The sequence below is a fragment of the Coffea arabica genome, chromosome 3c (genome assembly GCF_036785885.1).
Source record: "Coffea arabica cultivar ET-39 chromosome 3c, Coffea Arabica ET-39 HiFi, whole genome shotgun sequence".
Lineage (NCBI taxonomy): Eukaryota > Viridiplantae > Streptophyta > Magnoliopsida > Gentianales > Rubiaceae > Coffea > Coffea arabica.
This window is the reverse complement of record NC_092314.1, coordinates 37,568,822-37,586,856: the sequence shown is the minus strand read 5'-3', so window position 1 is coordinate 37,586,856 and position 18,035 is coordinate 37,568,822. Positions and strand designations below refer to the sequence as shown.

At 35.0% G+C, this 18,035-nt stretch overlaps 1 pseudogene; it reads left to right on the top strand.

Annotated features, from left to right (window-relative positions):
• The first annotated feature begins 5,314 nt into the window (after nt 1–5,314).
• Nucleotides 5,315–6,096, top strand: LOC113735896 (B3 domain-containing transcription factor NGA1-like; annotated as a pseudogene).
• Nucleotides 6,097–18,035: the final 11,939 nt, after the last annotated feature.

Sequence of the window (18,035 nt, the reverse complement as noted above, 5' to 3'; positions counted from 1 at the left end):
AATTTTATTTTCTTATGTTATTAAGGTAAGAGAATTGTGTTCTACATTATAACATGTTTTGGGTGAATTTCAATAGTTGTATAAATTTTATTGTAGACTTTTTTAACATTCTAAAATTTATGTTTAAGTTGGTAGAAAGCAATTTCAGTGAGTTTTCTATAACAATTCAGCTTCACATGATACTGCCAGTTAATTTTACAAGTATTTCCTGATTTTGCACATGCAGTCACAATATTTTGGCATATTTCTTTGTGTTATAGGTGAAATTTTGTTGAAAATAAGTTGTGGGATTAAAGTGGCGTATTGTGAATATGTGAGGGACATAATTCCTCATTTTAAAAGTGAGAGACTAAAATGATAAACATATTCAAATGTAAGAGATTAGAAAGGTATAAAACTCAAATCTGTGGGACTATTTCTTTTTTACAAGTAGCAGCACCTATACTATCTAACTTTCAAGGGAGGGGAAAAACAACTAGATAACCTAAAGGGCTTATAAAAATCTTAAAATTTCGTTGTAAATTAAAGTATCATTCATGAGGTAGAATAGAGGAAAATTTTATCAGTTTTTTAAATATTTTTTTCTTGAAAAGTACAAGCCAGTTTAAATTATTTGGAAAATGTACGTAGTAGGGGGATTTTTGAATTATACTTGTGGTCGTGTATTGAATGAGTAAATACAAGTTTTTACTCACTATGCTCGCATAGTCCCAACTATAACATTTGCTTTACATTTTAAACTATTATTTTAGCGCTCGTATTTGTGAACTTGTGTAAGCATGAATATTTTGAGAAAAAGATATCACAAATAATTTTTTAAATTAACGTTTGGGTTTGGATAGGAGATTATTTGAAATATTATTTGGAATAATAATTTTGTGATGTGACTCATGTGAGATAAAAAGGTGATTAAAAATTTTATTTTTGATGCAAGCAAGATAATATTTAAAATAATGGTTGGTATCAACTACACCCAATGTGTTCTAATTATTCAACTACCATACCAATTTTGAAAACCTCTATACATACATTTGTTTTGATGTGATAATATCCATCTAATATAGCAAGGCATTCCAAAAGATTGATAAATATTCTTTGAAATAATTAATACACTTTATATTGATAATAAACTTAAATTATATATTTGTATCAAGGAGGGAAATTTTAGTTTTCGGTAAGTTAATACCGATGGATAAAAAGAATAATTCAAAGTTGTTAAAAAGACAAATTAGAAGAGAGAAACCACAATAAAAGCTAATTCAAATTTACTTTAAAAAGTGATAAAAGGAGAGAGAAAGTAAAATAAAAATAAATTAGGAAATAATTGGATACAAAAATAGGTAAAACTTGGAAATGCAAATAATGCTCTTAGTGGAGAGAAAAGAAATAACTAAATTTAGCACTTCCCACCCGTCCATATACTTTTTCTATTTCCAGCTGTCAGATCTAAAATTCGTACTCTAAACCTAATATTAGAGAATATTCAAAGAGTCCTCCTTTGACCAATATATATATATATATTCTCTTGAAACCTCACTCAATTCTTGATTTCTTCTTTTCTCTTGAAACCTCACTTAATTCTTGATTCCTTCTTTCTCTATATACTTTTTGTATATAGATTTGTACACTTTGAATTTTAGATTAAGCTTTAATTATCGTTTTCTTACCATTCAATGTTATAGCTGAGTATTTGGATTGAATTCTTTTTCAATAGTGTGACATAAGTTTTATTTGTTTTTTATTTAGTTATACACAAAATAAGTTGAATAAAAATTAACAGCCAGGCAGAACCATTGAATTAACAGGACTCAAAGCGGGGCCTTGCTCTTGATTGGGGGGGAGACTTATTCAAGATGGACATTAGACGTGGGAGGACACCTGTAAAATTTCAGTCATGTCTAAAGAAGTCTCTAGTGCCAAGACTTCCTTAGCAAACGAAACAAGAGTCTTCCGGTCTTCGCTCATCCTCAAGATGTTGGAAAATGCGGTGTGTTTTGTACCAGGGGATGGTGGATTAACGGGACCGGTGGATTAACATGACCGAGAGCGGGGCCTTGACTGGGGAAAGATTTTTCAAGGTTCCACAGGACACCGCGTCTTCCCTGATCCACAAATGCTGGTACATTACGTGTACGTAAAGAGGTTTTCTGTATTTCACCCGTTAATTTCAAAGTTTGTTGGATGAAAGGGTCTCGTACTAAGATGAGATTGACCCTTCTTCAACTTGGTTCAAGAAAACCTTAAAAAGTAGAAAATGAAAAAAAAAGGAAAAAGAAAAGGTGCATAACAAACCAAAAAACAAATGAAGAAGCCAGTTTATTCCAGTTTTTTTATTCAGCAGATCAAATCAACAGGATCAGTTTGAGCTTTTAAACACTTAAAAAAGAGGCATAATCTGAAACTTATTGTAGTACTAATGAAGCAAAAAAAAAAAAAAAAAAGAGGCAAAAAATACAATCTGGATTTTAATGCACTGGTACATGCCTAATCATTTTATGCGCACGCATTTGACCGACAATTACAGAAACCCTAAATGTGACAGGCAATCTGGCGAGGTCCCATCCCACGTCCACCACCCAATCTTGAAGGTTAAAAAAAAATCTCAACCCACTTTCCGACTGCTCTAGAGCTTTCTTTTTTTTTATTTTATTTTTTTTTTTTTAAATATAAGTGGAAGGAACTGAATTCAGAATCTCTCACTTATATTCTATTCCTCCGAACTATTGAATTCATCCCTCTTCCAACTGCTCCAGTTTATTGTGGCAAATTTTTTATTCATCCCTCTTCCAACTGCTCTAGAGCTTTCTTTTTTTTTTTTTTTTTAAATATAAGTGGAAGGAACTGAATTCGGAATCTCTCACTTATATTCTATTCCTCCGAACTATTGAATTCATCCCTCTTCCAACTACTCCCTCTTTGCGGGTGTTAAATTTTTATTAAACTTTTTATTTTTGAAATACTAAATTTATATCATACTCGTATGACCACGAAAATTTAATGTGGCAAGTTTCCATTCCACTTCCACACCCAAATCTTGAAAATATCTCCTCCTACTCACTCCAGCTTCAATCCCTAGTTTCTACTTTTTGGCCAATCGCCAACATCTAATATTACTTTTACTTCTAATTTAGCCAACGCTCAACGGAACCTAATTAGACTAAGGCGGTTTGAAGGAGAGAAACCTTAATCCTTAAGGGTGCACTTCTATACATCCTTTGGATTTAAATCTAATTGCAAATGTAAGGATTTTAATCCCCAATCACTATTTTCTAGCAGTCCTCTCTTATACTTGATCACTATGCATGTAATCAGTGTCTTAGAAGACAAACATCTTAGGATGTGAAGAAGGAAGAAAATAAAGGATAGAATGATTCTAGAAATATATTGATATTGGCTACGAGCTCCCAAAAATGAGAGAATAGAAAAGGGGATAGGAGTAAACCATATAAGTAGGGAAAGTGGAGCCCTTGACTTAAAGGCTGTGGAATTAAAAGAACATTTTTGTAGGGATTTGAGAAGGATTCACATAATACAGTGCTTTTACCAAATTCAGAACTAATAATGCAGTACCTTTGAAACCTCAATTTTCAACGAAGGGAAGAGAGAGAGAAACTAAAAACTCACAAACTAACAAACATTACAAGGCCCACATTGTTATAAAAGCCTTGGCCATAATTGTTGAAGAAGGTCCTGAACTAAGGGAACGTCTACGGTGGAAAGTTCACTTTTCTTCCTACGATAGGCAGAAGCAATGGAAGGAGACCAACTGTGTGTTCTGCGGGAATGCACAAAGACAAACAGCAAAAATGTACCGGGACTGGAGAAAGCCGGTGGTGCGTAATGCAATACATTTTGAAATCACAATAAAAGCCCTCTTAAAAATTTATTCATCATCTAATGTCCAATACTTATATTTGATAAATTAAAATAGTTAATTAAATATTCTATTATAATATGAACAACATGTCATTGAGTTGATTGAATAATATTTTTCTTTTTTCTTTTTGCATTTCAACTAGTTATCAATTAAGTTTCAATTGAAATAAAGATTTTATAATTGTTTAAATTATTCAACAAAATTATCAATTTCAGATGAACGTAAATATAAATACATTAAATTGTATTATTGAAATATGTGATTTAATACGAAGGACAAAAAGAAGTAACAAACAAGAAATTTTTTAAAAATTCATATGAGTCACTCATATTGATAATCACCTTTACTTGTTCATGTAATCACAATGCCTAACCATGTAACAATTTATATTATACTGTTTAGAATTAAAATTACTATATACTCAAATTAAAATTCTCTTTTTTCCACTCAATTTTTTTATATGTGATTCATGTGTTGTCATTTGTTTGTAATTAATTTAATGAAGAGATGATCTTTAGTCTAAATGATAGTGTTTTAACAATGTGAAGTACTTTTAAGCATTTTTATGAGATTTGAGAACACATTTTTTATGCATTTAATCTAATTCACATTTTATTTCATTTGAAATATAATTATTTAAAATATAAGGGACCATATTGATTAAATTTTTAAATATTAGGGACCAAAAAATATAATTCTAATTTGATTTTGACAGTTAGATATTGTAGTTTTCTATTAGTTGTCGTAAAGTTGCCTAAAATAAAAAAAATTTGGGACCATATCTATTTTAGTCGAAATATCATGGACTAATTTAACTCATAAACCAAACATTGGGGATCAAAATTGCACATCTCCCTTTATTTTAATCATGTTTGAGTTCCCAACTCTTCATTTTATATTTACGCTTCAATTATTTCAAATATTAAACTCAATTAAAAAAGAAAAACTACCACAACATTTGTTTTGACATTTATAAAATTCACGAACTAATGTTGAAAATTTCACCTATTTTCCATAACAACAATCTTGTCTACTTTTCTGTGCCTTTTTTACCACATTTCTTTGACATTTATTTTTTCGTTCTTCCCCTTTCATTGTTCTAAGTACTGAGCATTAGATGATGAACAAATTTTTAAGAGGATTTTTATTGTGATTCTAAAATGTATTTGCATTATTTCATCCACTCAAAACTGGCTTTTTGCCCCTTAGTTTAGGATAGTGTAGGCTACTATAGATGATAAGTGATGATTGATCAAATAAAAAAGGGAAAATTGCCAATTTGATCCCTAAACTTTTCCATTTAAACCAATTTCGTCCTTCATGATTTTTTTCACCAATTTAGTTCTCAAACAATTTTATCAGGTTCAATGTAGGACTTATTGGGCGATGCCACCATATTTTATATATTTCGCACGGCAGGCCAAGGGTATAAATGGAATGACAGGTTCGACTGTCAAATTATAGGGATTATAACAGAGATTTTTAGATGATTAAGGACAAAAACCTCTAAAAATTGAGAGAGAAATAGGGTTTCATAAGCATCAAAATTGAAGAAAAGGCTGGAGCCGCTTCGTCAAAAAAGAAGCTCGATGCCGGGGACATCGTCTCCTTTTAGCACGGAGTGGGTGAGCTGGACAAGGATCGATTGTTCATTGATTGGAAGCGCCGACCCGACGCTCCAGACCACCCCCAGTTGCCTCCTTTCATGTCCACTACTAGTTTTTCGCAGCTACTTACACATCATCAATATTCTTTCCCCCATTCTTGGAACCATTCTTTCTACTTGCAACATCATCAGCAGCAGCAAACCCCCAGGGACCATTCCCAGTTGCTACAACTAAATAATGATGCTACTAGTGTTGGTATTAACAACAATCCCTATCCATCTCATCCTCATCATCTAAGCAACAACTATGCCTACAACAATGTAATAATGGTTGTTTTGACCCGTTTATTTATCTCAGATCCGCCGCGGCTGTAAGGCTACTACCAGTTAATTTGGGAATCGGAACGGTGCAACTGGTACAGAAAGGAGGAGAAGGAGGAGGCAACGTTGGGCTGAACCCAGAGGAGGTGATGGTAGAGGAGGTAGGGAGGTAGAGGAGCCAATAGTGTTTGAGTCGATGCCACTAGTCCAAGGGAAGGCCGCAGAAAAGCGGCTGAGGCTGTTTGGAGTTAACATGGATTGCCCCATCTCGGAGTCGTCGTCGAAGAATTAGGAGAATGATAACTGTGACATACTTGAATTACCTTCCACCGCAGTTGATCATCCTACAATGCCATAACAATTTCCCCATTTGTGTTCGGTGGAGACATACTTGAATTACCTTCCACCGTAGTTGATCATCCTACCATGCCATAACAATTTCCTTGTGACGACTTCCTTGTGACGACCCCACCTCTCTCTCGAGCGTACCCCAGGGTTTAGCGGACCGCCTGCCCAACTCTCGCCAGAACTCACTTACTCACTTCAAATAAAACAGTTTATAACCTTAAGAATAAATGAAATAATGGTTCCCAAGTTTGGGCTAGCCTGTACCAGTCTCACACCCTCGCTTGTACCCCCTGTAAGGAAAACAAAAACTAATAGATTGAACTAAAGTTCAGTGAGGTTCCAAATAGCAAGTTGACTATTATTTAAAACTTGAACTCTTAAAATGAGCGAGTGTAAAAGTTCATAAAAAGAAACAATAACACGACAAGTAATAATCATGTCAAAGTATAAGGATACAGATGGCTCTCAAGAGTCAAATTTCTGTTGCTTCACCATAACTTGATCAAGTAATAGTTGACACTTTGTCAACTTGCAAGTAAAGTAACTAGTCCAGTAAAGCACCACTTAACTACAATCTCCGTCTATCATTCAAACCTCCTACTGGGCCCAAAATCCTCAATAAACACGAGTGGTAATACTCGGGTATACCGATTAGCCAAGAAAATAACACTCCACTCGATAAAACAAGAGACCCAGGATTCGTTATCCAATCGATCAAGCCCTTGCCGGTTTGACTCGAGTAACTCGCCACAGGGTTTCGGGAATTCCAGAGAGTGCGCGCATCATACACAAGTATATCAAGTCAATTGCAACAAATAAACAAGTACATTTCACATTAGGGCAAGTGCGATAAAGTACACCCTTGCCTGACCAAACCACGCAAATCTTATCCGATTACGTTGGTAAAGAATTTAAATCAAGTAGCAAGTTCAATCATGTATTTGGAAGCACTCACCAAAGATTTAGTGCTTGTTAAAATCATGCTCAGGTACAACTCCTTGGTTGGAGTCCAAATCTGCAATAAAATATCATTCAAGAGTTTAAAATCCACTAGGGTTCGAAACCTAAGAGTTTCGCTTCAAGAAAATCAAGTAAATGAAACTTGTTTAAGTAGTAGTTATATGACTTCTCAAACTCTCGAAAATTCATGTTCGCTCTTTTAGTTTCGATAAAGAAGTGATTTATACTTTGGAAGTCACACTTGGTACGAAAATCGAGAAAATCATATTTTTAAGGGTCACTACTTTCACTTTTTAAAGGGTACAAGTTTCGGCAAAAATTTGAACTTATGTATCTCTTACTAAAGAAAACTCGAATACCATAAACAATCGAAATTCGCTTTAACCTCGAGTCGTCGCTCAAGTCTTGAGTTCATTCGCCTAACCCTCGAGCAAAAATTTGGGCAGCATGCCCTTTATATTTAGCTATTTTCCATCCAAGTACAACTTGGATTTACAAGCCAACAACCTCCAATTGAACCACAAGTGATAACCAACAACATACATCTATTCAAGGCCTCAAAACCAACCAAACAAACCAAATAATAACTTATCACCATGGACCAAAGCTGGAAACCAGTTTAAAGAAGAACTTATAAATGGCAGATTTGTCATCCTTCGCTGATTTGTCATAACTGTAGCTAGGTCTATCGGATCAAGGTAAATTTTATGGAGTTTCAAAGCTAAGACATAGACCTGTATTTCCTATGAAGACATTGGCACACAGTTCTTGCATTTTCAGGGTCAAAAATAGATGGTTAAAAGCACATGAAAAACAGGTCAAGAAAATTAGAGATTTTTGCGCAGTCAGGAGTGTTCTAACCAAATCATAAGCTGAAATAATCCAATTGATCTAAAATTTTGCAGGTAGAAAGTTAACTCAAATTTCTATAATTTCATGTTTTGTCCAAAAGCTGATTCAATCTAAAATATGGAAAAATTCGCAGCCTAAATTGATTCCAAAAACAGGGCGGAACTGAAATTCACTACCAAATGCTGAAAATTCAACTTTTAACTCTAAAAGGTAACATCAAGCCATTAATCACTTCATCAATTCCATATCCTAGCTTAACAACATCATTTACTAGGTACACAACAATAATCAAAGCTGAAAAATGCAAACCCTAGCTGGAAATTCCACTACACCATCAAAAACTAGGAAATCAACCATAGCAAGCCAAGATTAAAAACCTTCTATAGCATATTTAGTAAGATTAAGAAAGAGAAAGGGAGTGGATCATCTTATACCTTCCAATACTTGTTGCTAAGTGAAGAACCAAGCTATTTTTTCCAAAACTTTCACCATACCAAGCTTCCTTAGCACCAAAATGAAGGTTTAATCGGTTTAGTTTTTTGGTTTCAACTCAAACAAGCAAGATCAAGGTGGAAATGGAAGGTTTCACCTCTCTTGTTTTTCTCTCCAAGAATTTCGGCCAACATGAAGGAAAATGAAGAAAAATGAGCCAAAAGGAAAGATAAGAAAAAAGGAAAATGTCTTGGTCAAACTTCCATGAATTTCCAACACTTGTCACTTTAAGATCTTTTCTTTATTTTGTTTCTTTTTTTCCTTTTCTTTAGTCAATAATGTTGGCTGACTTAAGGGTTAATTTAGGGAGGATTAGGTGAAATAAAAGCAAGGATATTAGGATAAGAAAGTTGTGACAGCCCCACTTCACCCTAAGGCGAACCAAAGGGTTCGGCAGACCGTCTGCGCAACTCTCGCCAGGACTACGAAGTCGATTCACCCAAACCCAACATAGTACGCGCGATAGGATCCAAAGAAAACGAACAATCGGAAACTACATATATTCAAATCTCAAAATAATACAAGCCTAAATAGAACAAAGGTTCTCAAATTTGAACCGTACAAGTACAGTCATTCAATCCCAACCACACACCACATAGACATGAAGGAACACCTTATATATATACATATTTGGAATGTTTTACAAATCAAAAGCAACATTGGATCATAATACTATCAGGTTGCAACCACAGAGGAGCTATACAAAAAAAAAAATAACTATACTAGCTCAACTCTTCCTTCAAAACCTTGATTTCAAAACATGGAACCCTGTAAGGAAAACAAGGATAACAGAACGAGGTGAATTTACGCTCAATGAGGTACCAAACATGTAAGCAGTTAAAAGCATGGCAATTCACGCTTAACTAATCAAAAATATATGCCAGGTATAAAGTAAAGCAGTTAGACACAGTGATTCAAAGAGAAAGGATACAAGTGGCTCTCAGGAGCCAGATTTCCATTTGCAGTACTTGATCCGAACCCGTTGACTCTCCGTCAACGTAAATAGAACCAACATGTCCATAGACCCCACTTTACACCAATTTCCCGTCCACCAAACATACCCCTACCGGGCCCGAACGCCGAACAAGAACAGTAATGGTAATATTCGAGTATACCGGAATCAAGAGTCTCAATACCCAAAGATTCCCAGAACAGACTACCGTGGTTCGTTATCTAATCGACCAGACCCTTGCCGGCCCGACTCGAGTAACTAGCCACAGCTGTTGAGCTCAAAGGTCGCAGAAAGGTCGTTAGATACCAACCTCCAAACGACGTCCGAACAGACTCAGATACAGATAACAGATTATATACAGTAAAAGGGCATACAGACAGACAGTAGATATACAGACAGACAAGAGAACGAGTGTGATAAAGTACACCCTCGTTTCAAACGGAATAAACAGATAGCACAGTCATTCAGATTACAGATTGCAAGTGCAGAAATCAAGTTAAGCAACAAATGAGGGGAGTGGTACACTCACCAGTTCAAATACAGGTACTTCCAAAAGTTTCCACCCAAAGTGGCCTAATCACCGTGAAAACCTAAGATTAACAAAGATAAAGCAGTTGAAATTTCCTCATCCAAAACTGAGTAAATAGGATGCACAAATGAGATTCGATTACTAGTCAGGTACCTCTCCAAGATTAATCCAACTAAGTAACCTCTAACTATCTCTTAACACCTAGTAAATTAATCCCTGTATACAAAACTTAACCTAATTGGCCGAATTTATCTCACTTAACGTACTAGCGGGTCCCACATCCACTATACACTCTAAACTTAATATGAACTAACTTATATTAGAAAAATGTTTTAAAAACTCTATTCACTTATAAAATGTCTGGAAAAATCAATATAATAAGGTATAATGAAGAAAATGCATACGAGAAAATAAAATAAAATAATATAAAAATAAGAAAAATTTACGGGTCCTCACAAAAATAGTAGTCAAGTGGTGTACTCAATCGGTAGCAAACGGTGCACGTCGGTTCAAGCCTATTTTCCTTAACTCTCTTATACTTGTGTTTTAACTTATGATTCACTAACTTATTATTAGCACTTCTAATCACATACTTCCTCTTATCTAATACTCACTCTTATCCATCAAATTTAGTACACATATCTCACCAAGTGGTCATACGACCAAAATACGCAAAAATTCTAGTTTGCTCTAACTATAAAAGTAAAAATAAAACTCTCGATTCTATTATATATTGCAACTATTGAGAAAAGAAAATTAGTACTAAAGGAATTTTAAATTAATTTTTCAAAATAAGAGGGAATTATAAGAGAATATAAGCAAATTTTCAAGTCGTCACATTCCCCATTTGTGTTTATCTCCATCTCCACCTTCGCTTTCTTCTTCTTCTTCAACTTGTCCTCTGCAATTGAGGCCATACCATTATGCCAGCCATCGCTCCACACAATGCCCTCCAACAATGACAACAGCAGCAGTGACAGCAAGGGCAAGGCATCTATGTCCTTGGATTTGGATATATACTTAGATGGAGTGGCACCGGGGACTCGGGAGTTAATCTTTTATATATCTTCCTCTTTAGTGCTGTACTTTGGGCGGCATTAGAGAAGTAGTGAAACACTGAAATGCGGAACCATGTTATAGCACTAAGAGTACATGGAAAAGCTCTGGTTCCGTTAGCTCTGCCTGGTAAAATCCTAGTGACAAATGCAGACAACTTACTATACTATAGTAGAAGAGGAAAGTGTACAACTCACGGGGAATGGCTGACTTTTTGCAGAGACCTTGGTCTGGCTTCTCTTTAGTGCTCTCCTCAGTCCTCTCTCAATTTTTAGAGCTTTTTGCCCTTAATCGCCTAAAAGCCTCTATTATAATCGCTACAATTAGACAGTCAAACTTGTCATTTCAATTATACCCTTGACCTGCTGTGTGCAATACATAAAATGTGGTGGCACTACCCAATAAGTCCTACATTGAACCTGATAAAATTGGTAAAAAAAATTGTAAATGATAAAATTGGGTTAAGTGAAAAAGTTTAGGGACTAAATTGGCAATTTTCCCAAAACAAAAAAACCGGCTTTCTGCCCATGCATCTTTTTGTTGTTGTCTTTATGCGTCCCCACAGAACACAGTTGGCCTCCTTTCATTACTTCTACCTACCATGGGCAGAAAAGTGAACTTACCACCGTAGACGTCCCGCAACTAAGCCTGTCAAAATTGTACTTTGTTGTTGATTTTTATTTTATTTTATACTTGCTAAACCTTGGCGTACAGTTTCTAACTGATTTACCCGAATCCTGCATGCATTCTTTAACTTTAGAAGGGGACATTTGCTCTCTAAATTATAAATTCCGTGCCACTTAAATGCAATCCTTAACAGAACGCTCAAAACTAACAAAATAATTTCCACATTTTATAATCTTACTGCAAAAAGATTTTTACGTATACTAATTTTTCAATCACATTTTTATCTCACATACATTAAATTGCTATAATATATTTTTCTATAAAAATTCCTAAAAATAGTAATTTAAATGGGCAAATTTTAACTAATATTAGACAAATTTGCTGGGACATAAATGTCAATTTAAAGACCCCTTTTTATTGCTTTTATTCTTCTTTCAAGTTTAACACCAGAAACCCAACACTTCCCAACCTACCTCCAAATCTAGCAGCACCTCTGCTTCCAATTTCCTCCTTCAATTTATTGCGCATATTCCAAATATTCTAGAAAGCCACAAAACCATGGTCAAGCCTTAGACAATTTTTTAATCACCTCACATTTAAACGCCTCTATAATTCCAACAAAATTCCAACTAAAAGAATTCCTTATATTATATAAGATTGAGTTTTGGTCAAAGAGGGGGTTGAATTTCAACTGCATGATAGGGATTTTTTGGGAATGTGGGATGTTGTGTGGTTTTCTTAAAACTTTTGGTACAACTGAGAGGAGCATGTATTTGGGTATGTTTACCGAAATGTCCTTATTTTGGTACATTAAAAGTTTTGATTTATATAGGCATCTAGGTATTTCTGGAAGGTAAAATTATTTTGCAACCATTTTTGAACCGTGTACAACTCATATATGCTTATATGTTGGTGTAATTACTCGAATGATATTATAGATACATTTAATTTAACTGTGACTTTTGTTGTACAATTAAAACAAAGACATGTTGCTATAACTACTCGTTCGAGGTTATTTCTTTGTTTGAAACAACTTGTCTGATCGTTTCCCAACTCATATGAGCTCATGCCTAAAACAACCCATTTCTTTTCCTATTTACATCTCAATTAAATAGCCAAAAACATGGGTATTGAATGAATAAATGGCTGAGCTGAGCATCATTATGGTTGTTTCAATGCTTCCCTTTTCACCTTCTTCAGTTTCTCCCCTTTCGGCTTTTGGAATTGGGATATTTTTTGCAGCCTTTATACTAAACATCTCGAAATGGTTTTCAGCCACAGCTATTCGTGGTGGTTTAGCTTGAGATTAGATTTGTTCCTCAATTTTGTTGTTTATGTGGGTGGTTCTTGTAAGTAGCATCAATGTGTGGTCAGATCCTAAAATTTGAAACTTTGGTTGTGTAGTTTAGCTGCAAGATAAAGATTTTTGCACAGAATCAGTGTCCTCTGAAATTTAACTGGTTTGCTTATAATGATAGGTTCGGAGCAACTTTAAGAAAAAACTTCCCAGGAGGTATTTGGAACAAGGTCAGCTTTCTAGGGTACTCTAGCTTACTACATTAATCCGGTCATGGTGTGTTTTCTGCTATATGAAATAAGAGATTCACTTCCTCTTTCCTTTTGGGAATAGCTAGTAGCAGGACAGAAATCCATCGATGTAAGGCAGGGCAAGAGAACGACTAGGATCTTATAGAGTTTTTGGCTTTCAAGCATTTTCCTCGCTCGTTTTGTTAAAGAAAGTGAATGGTTTGCTTGACGAGGGAAGAGATGTGCTAGCTATTTGCTTTCTTAGAAAACTAAGCAACTAATTTACTGTTGAGAGGTCAGAAATTCCTACAACAAACTATTTCTTTTTCTTTGAGTGACAAAGTGAACCATCTTGCTAAATTAGTAGCCAAGAGGGAATATCCCTTTAATGGGAATATGGCTACCTGCCTTTCTTCCTATGCTGGCTAAGCAAATTAGTCCTCAACTGAAAAAGGAAGGTTCTACCACGGTTGGGGTTAGCCATTCCTGTTAGCCTTGATGAGCTCCTCTTTGCCTTTAGGTAACTGTAGTCACTTGCTAATTGATTATAAAGGTAAGCTTATTCACCTTGACTTGTTTTTATAGTTTACACACTTTTGTATTGGCATTTTTTACTTTATGTAGGATGAATCTGATTAATTTCCTGAACCACCAGCAGTTGACTTTGGGCATTGAGTCCTTACTCCTTTCGACAAGAACGCTTACTTCTACGACACCATCGCCGGTGCCGGCTGCTCCTCCACACCATGCCCTGGATATGCCATTTAACATTTGTACAACAAACATGTTTTACATAAAATATCAAACTCCAGCTTCTTTAACTATTTCTTCTCAAATTATCTCTCTAATTTTAGGCACCAAACACTCGCGCGATGCGCGATGCGCGAGCACTCCCCCCTAGTAATCTCAAGAAAAACAACAACGATGGTACTAACGTTGAAGAAAAATAAACATTTGTAGCCAATATAAAAAAAGATCAAAAAGGGGTGTCCTATGAATAAACATCAGTTATATTTTTGAGCGGATCGGTGAAGAATAGAACTAGGAAAAGGGATCTTTCCTTATAAGTTAAGATGAAGAAGAATCAGCGGATTAGAAAAGTCGAAAAAGAAGAAGATAAGGAAGGAAGAAAATGAAAAGGAAAAGAAAAAGCAAAAAGAGGAAAAAAAAGGAACGAAGAAGAAGATTCAGCAAAAGAGTCAGATTAACAGACTTTCTTTTGTCTCGTTTGGATAGAGTATTATTTGAAATATTATTTGCAATACTTACTATAACATGTTTTGTGATATGATGTATGCGAGGTAAAGAAATGATTGAAAATATAAAAAAGTTAATTGAAAAATGTTGATGTAAGCGAAATATTATTTGAAAAAATTTGCTATCCAAACATTCTTACTTACACTTGAAAGTTTAATAGCTTGTACCAATTATTTTGCTAATTTTTGGTATGCAGTCAAGAATTGTCTTTACATGGGATGGAATATATTGTTTAAAGAGTAAAGTGTCCTATTTTGAGGTCTAAGGATGCAAGTAAGAGTCAGAGTAAAGTCAAAGGGTGCAAAATCGAATTAATCCAAAACTTTAATACTCTGAAAGCAAGATATTTTTGGGTAATGCTGTTTATACTCTATATTTAACTTTTTGCCCGCACTTAATGAGCGACACAGGGTAGTATGCTGATGGTGCTGCAATTGATGTACTTGTTATCGAGTATACTTTACAATTACACTATATTGTGTTCAAAGTGAATATGCAATATTGTGTTTATAAAATTAATCTTTTTTTACATTGATAGTATACGAATTAATAATAGTACATGCATGTTATATGTGTAAAATTTTAAATTTAAATTCAAATTGAAATTAGTTGTTTTGCATTTAGACCAGTTAAAAACTTTTACTTCAAGGTTACAGTATTGTTTTCTCGTACATCATACAACCTAATAGTTTCTCCATCCTGAATTTTTTGTAACATTACAAATTTGTGTTTTTTTTTTATTTTCAATAGTAGTGTGCTAAGCACTTGTTTTTAAAACTAAGAGATGAGCTAAACTATTTGATACTTGAATCGACCTGGGCACTCAATAAAAGTTCATTCGAATTTGGTTAGCCAACTAATCAAACCAAACTTAAATAACAATTTATTTTTGATAAACTATCAAGTTAGACTCAAGATTGACTTATAAGTGAAATTTACATGTGAAAAATTTTAACTAATTAAACTTGATTTGAGTTTGATTTGACAAAAATTCAATTAAGTTTGACTCGAAAAGTAAACGAGTTAAGTTTGAAGAAAAAAATTTCAATCTCCTAAAAAATGCCAGGATGTTCAATTTTTTTTTTTACACTAAGCGATAGGAATATATATATTACTTGAACCAAAAGTATTTACAACCGAGCAAAGGCTCGATACATACATTGTGCTTCTAGCATAGTAGATTGGGATTAACCCATTCTACATCCTGATAACTGCTCAAAGCTTGAGCACTAAATTGAACACTAAGATCATTACAATTACCTATGTCTAGGTAAAAGGAGCATTTGTAAAACAAGGAGCTCAGCTCAAGGATGTCTTGCATCACAATTGTTGTCCTTTTTTCCATTGGTTTTGTCCATTGGATTTGCTGTAGCAGATTCTTGTCAGGAACTCCTACGTTAATTAGTCGCCATCCTTGTTCTGTTGCCTTAATTTGGGCAAGTTTGATTCCTTTAGTCAGGTGTTGAAGATGGTTGTCTACTGCCCTCTCTCTCAAAACCCAAGCCATTAGTTCCTGTTGCCTTCCATCATACGCTGCAATGCCATAACCAACAGCTTTGTCCTCTTTGCTCCATTGCACTACAATTCTCAAGCTGGTTCCTGAGGTTGTGGAGCGCTCTTGCTGCTCTTTCTCCTGTTCCCTGTGTTGCTGAGAAAATGTTGTTTTCCTAATGCTCCATTTCCTAGCTTTCCCTGCCACATTTTCAAATTCACTCCATTCGTTGCATGCTTTGTTTACTATTGTAACTGGATCCATACTTTTGTTGTTGAAAACCATGTTGTTCCTAGTTTTCCAGATTTGCCACAAAATATATGTCGTGAGACCTATATGATCTTTCCCTTGTATCCTACATCTAGCTTCAGATACTGCAGCCCACCACTCTTTGAATTTATCCGTCCTGTGTTTGATGCCATCCTAGTGGATAGGGGCTAGTTTCCAGATGTCCTTTACTTTGCTGCATTTAAGTAGCATGTGTTCCAGTGTTTCCACTTCTTCTTCACACATTGAGCATATTGGATCTCCCACTTTGACTCTTATTATATCAGTTCCTTGATTGGTACTGCATCCCTGAGTCCTTTCCATATAAACATCTTGACTTTGTGGCTGATATTTAAACTCCACAGTACTTTCCATACTTGCTGGCTCAGTGAACTACAGCTCGATTCTGCACCCTCACCTACCTTCCTAGTCTCTTCCTCCCTCCTATCCATTGCCACTTTGTATCCTAACTGCGTAGTGTACTCCCCATTTAGGTTCCCTATCCAGAACGTATTACCGTCTCTTCCAGTAATGCTGATGGGGATTTTCAAAATATTTTCTGCATCCTCTTTGGAAAAGGTCTTGAAGATGAGAGGTTTATTCCATCTGTAGCTACTGACCAAGTCAGTAACTTTGTCAAGTTGGCATTCTTGTGGTTTAGCAGTGACTAGTTTCCATTGGTGGTTGTTTGGTATCCATTGGTCATTCCAAAAATTGGTTTTCTTTCCATTTCCTATTCGTTTTCTCACTGCCCACCAAAGGTCCTCTCTGCTGCTCATTATACTCTGCCAGAACCATGATGAATTCTTAGGAACCATGATGCATTCTTAGGGACTTTGCACTCTTGGATGCAACTCTTAGGAAAATACTTTGCCTTTAGCACCTTGCTAGACAACAGGTTTGGATTTCTCCATATCTGTTTGGCTATAGCAAGACTCTATTAAAGCTTTGTAAATCCTTAAAGCCTAGACCTCCTTTTTTCTTCTCCTTGGTCAGCTGCTCCCATGCCACCCAATGGACTTTATTCTTGTTGTCTTGCTCTCTCCACCAGAAGTTTGAAAGTAGAGAGCAGATATCTTTATATAGCCTGCATGGCAATTTGAAACAAGACATAGTGTAAGTAGGCATGGGCATTGAGACTGCTTTGATCAAGATTTCTTTCCTAGTTGAGCTTAGCAATTTGGATTTCTAGCTTTGCATTCTGTGTTCAATGTTGTCCTTGATGAATCCAAACAGTTGCTTCTTTGTTCTGGTAATCACCAGTGAGAGTCCTAAGTATTTCCCTTGGGAGACTTGTTGGATTCCTTCTAGTTTGCTACAAACTTCCTCTCTTATTTCCTGGTTGACATTTTTGCTGAAGAAAGCACTGGATTTGTCAAGATTTATCATTTGTCCTGATGCTTGTTCAGAACTCTTCAAGATCTTTGTCAACTCCTGTGCCTCTTGACAGGTAGCCTTGCAAAAGATCAACGAATCATCAGCAAAGAAAAGATGTGTGTCACAGAAGGGCCTTGCCTGCTTATCAGTGATGGAGCCAGGATTTTTTTTTTTTTGGGCCCAAAATTTTTTTCTAATAAAATTATCTTAATATATTATGTTCAAAATAATTTTCTTCTATTTAAATATATGACATCTAAAAATATCAAATATTAAATTTAATTATAAAGGTATGTCTATTCATAAATATGCGGTACAGTCATAACAAAAATTAACAAAAAAGATAACCTTTGATTAAATATCTTATAACATCACAAACCATTCAATTTGCACATTATGAGAATATGCTCTCCAATATGTCACCTATGCAATATATATATATATATATATATATATATATATATATATATATATATAACCATGTAATATAAATGT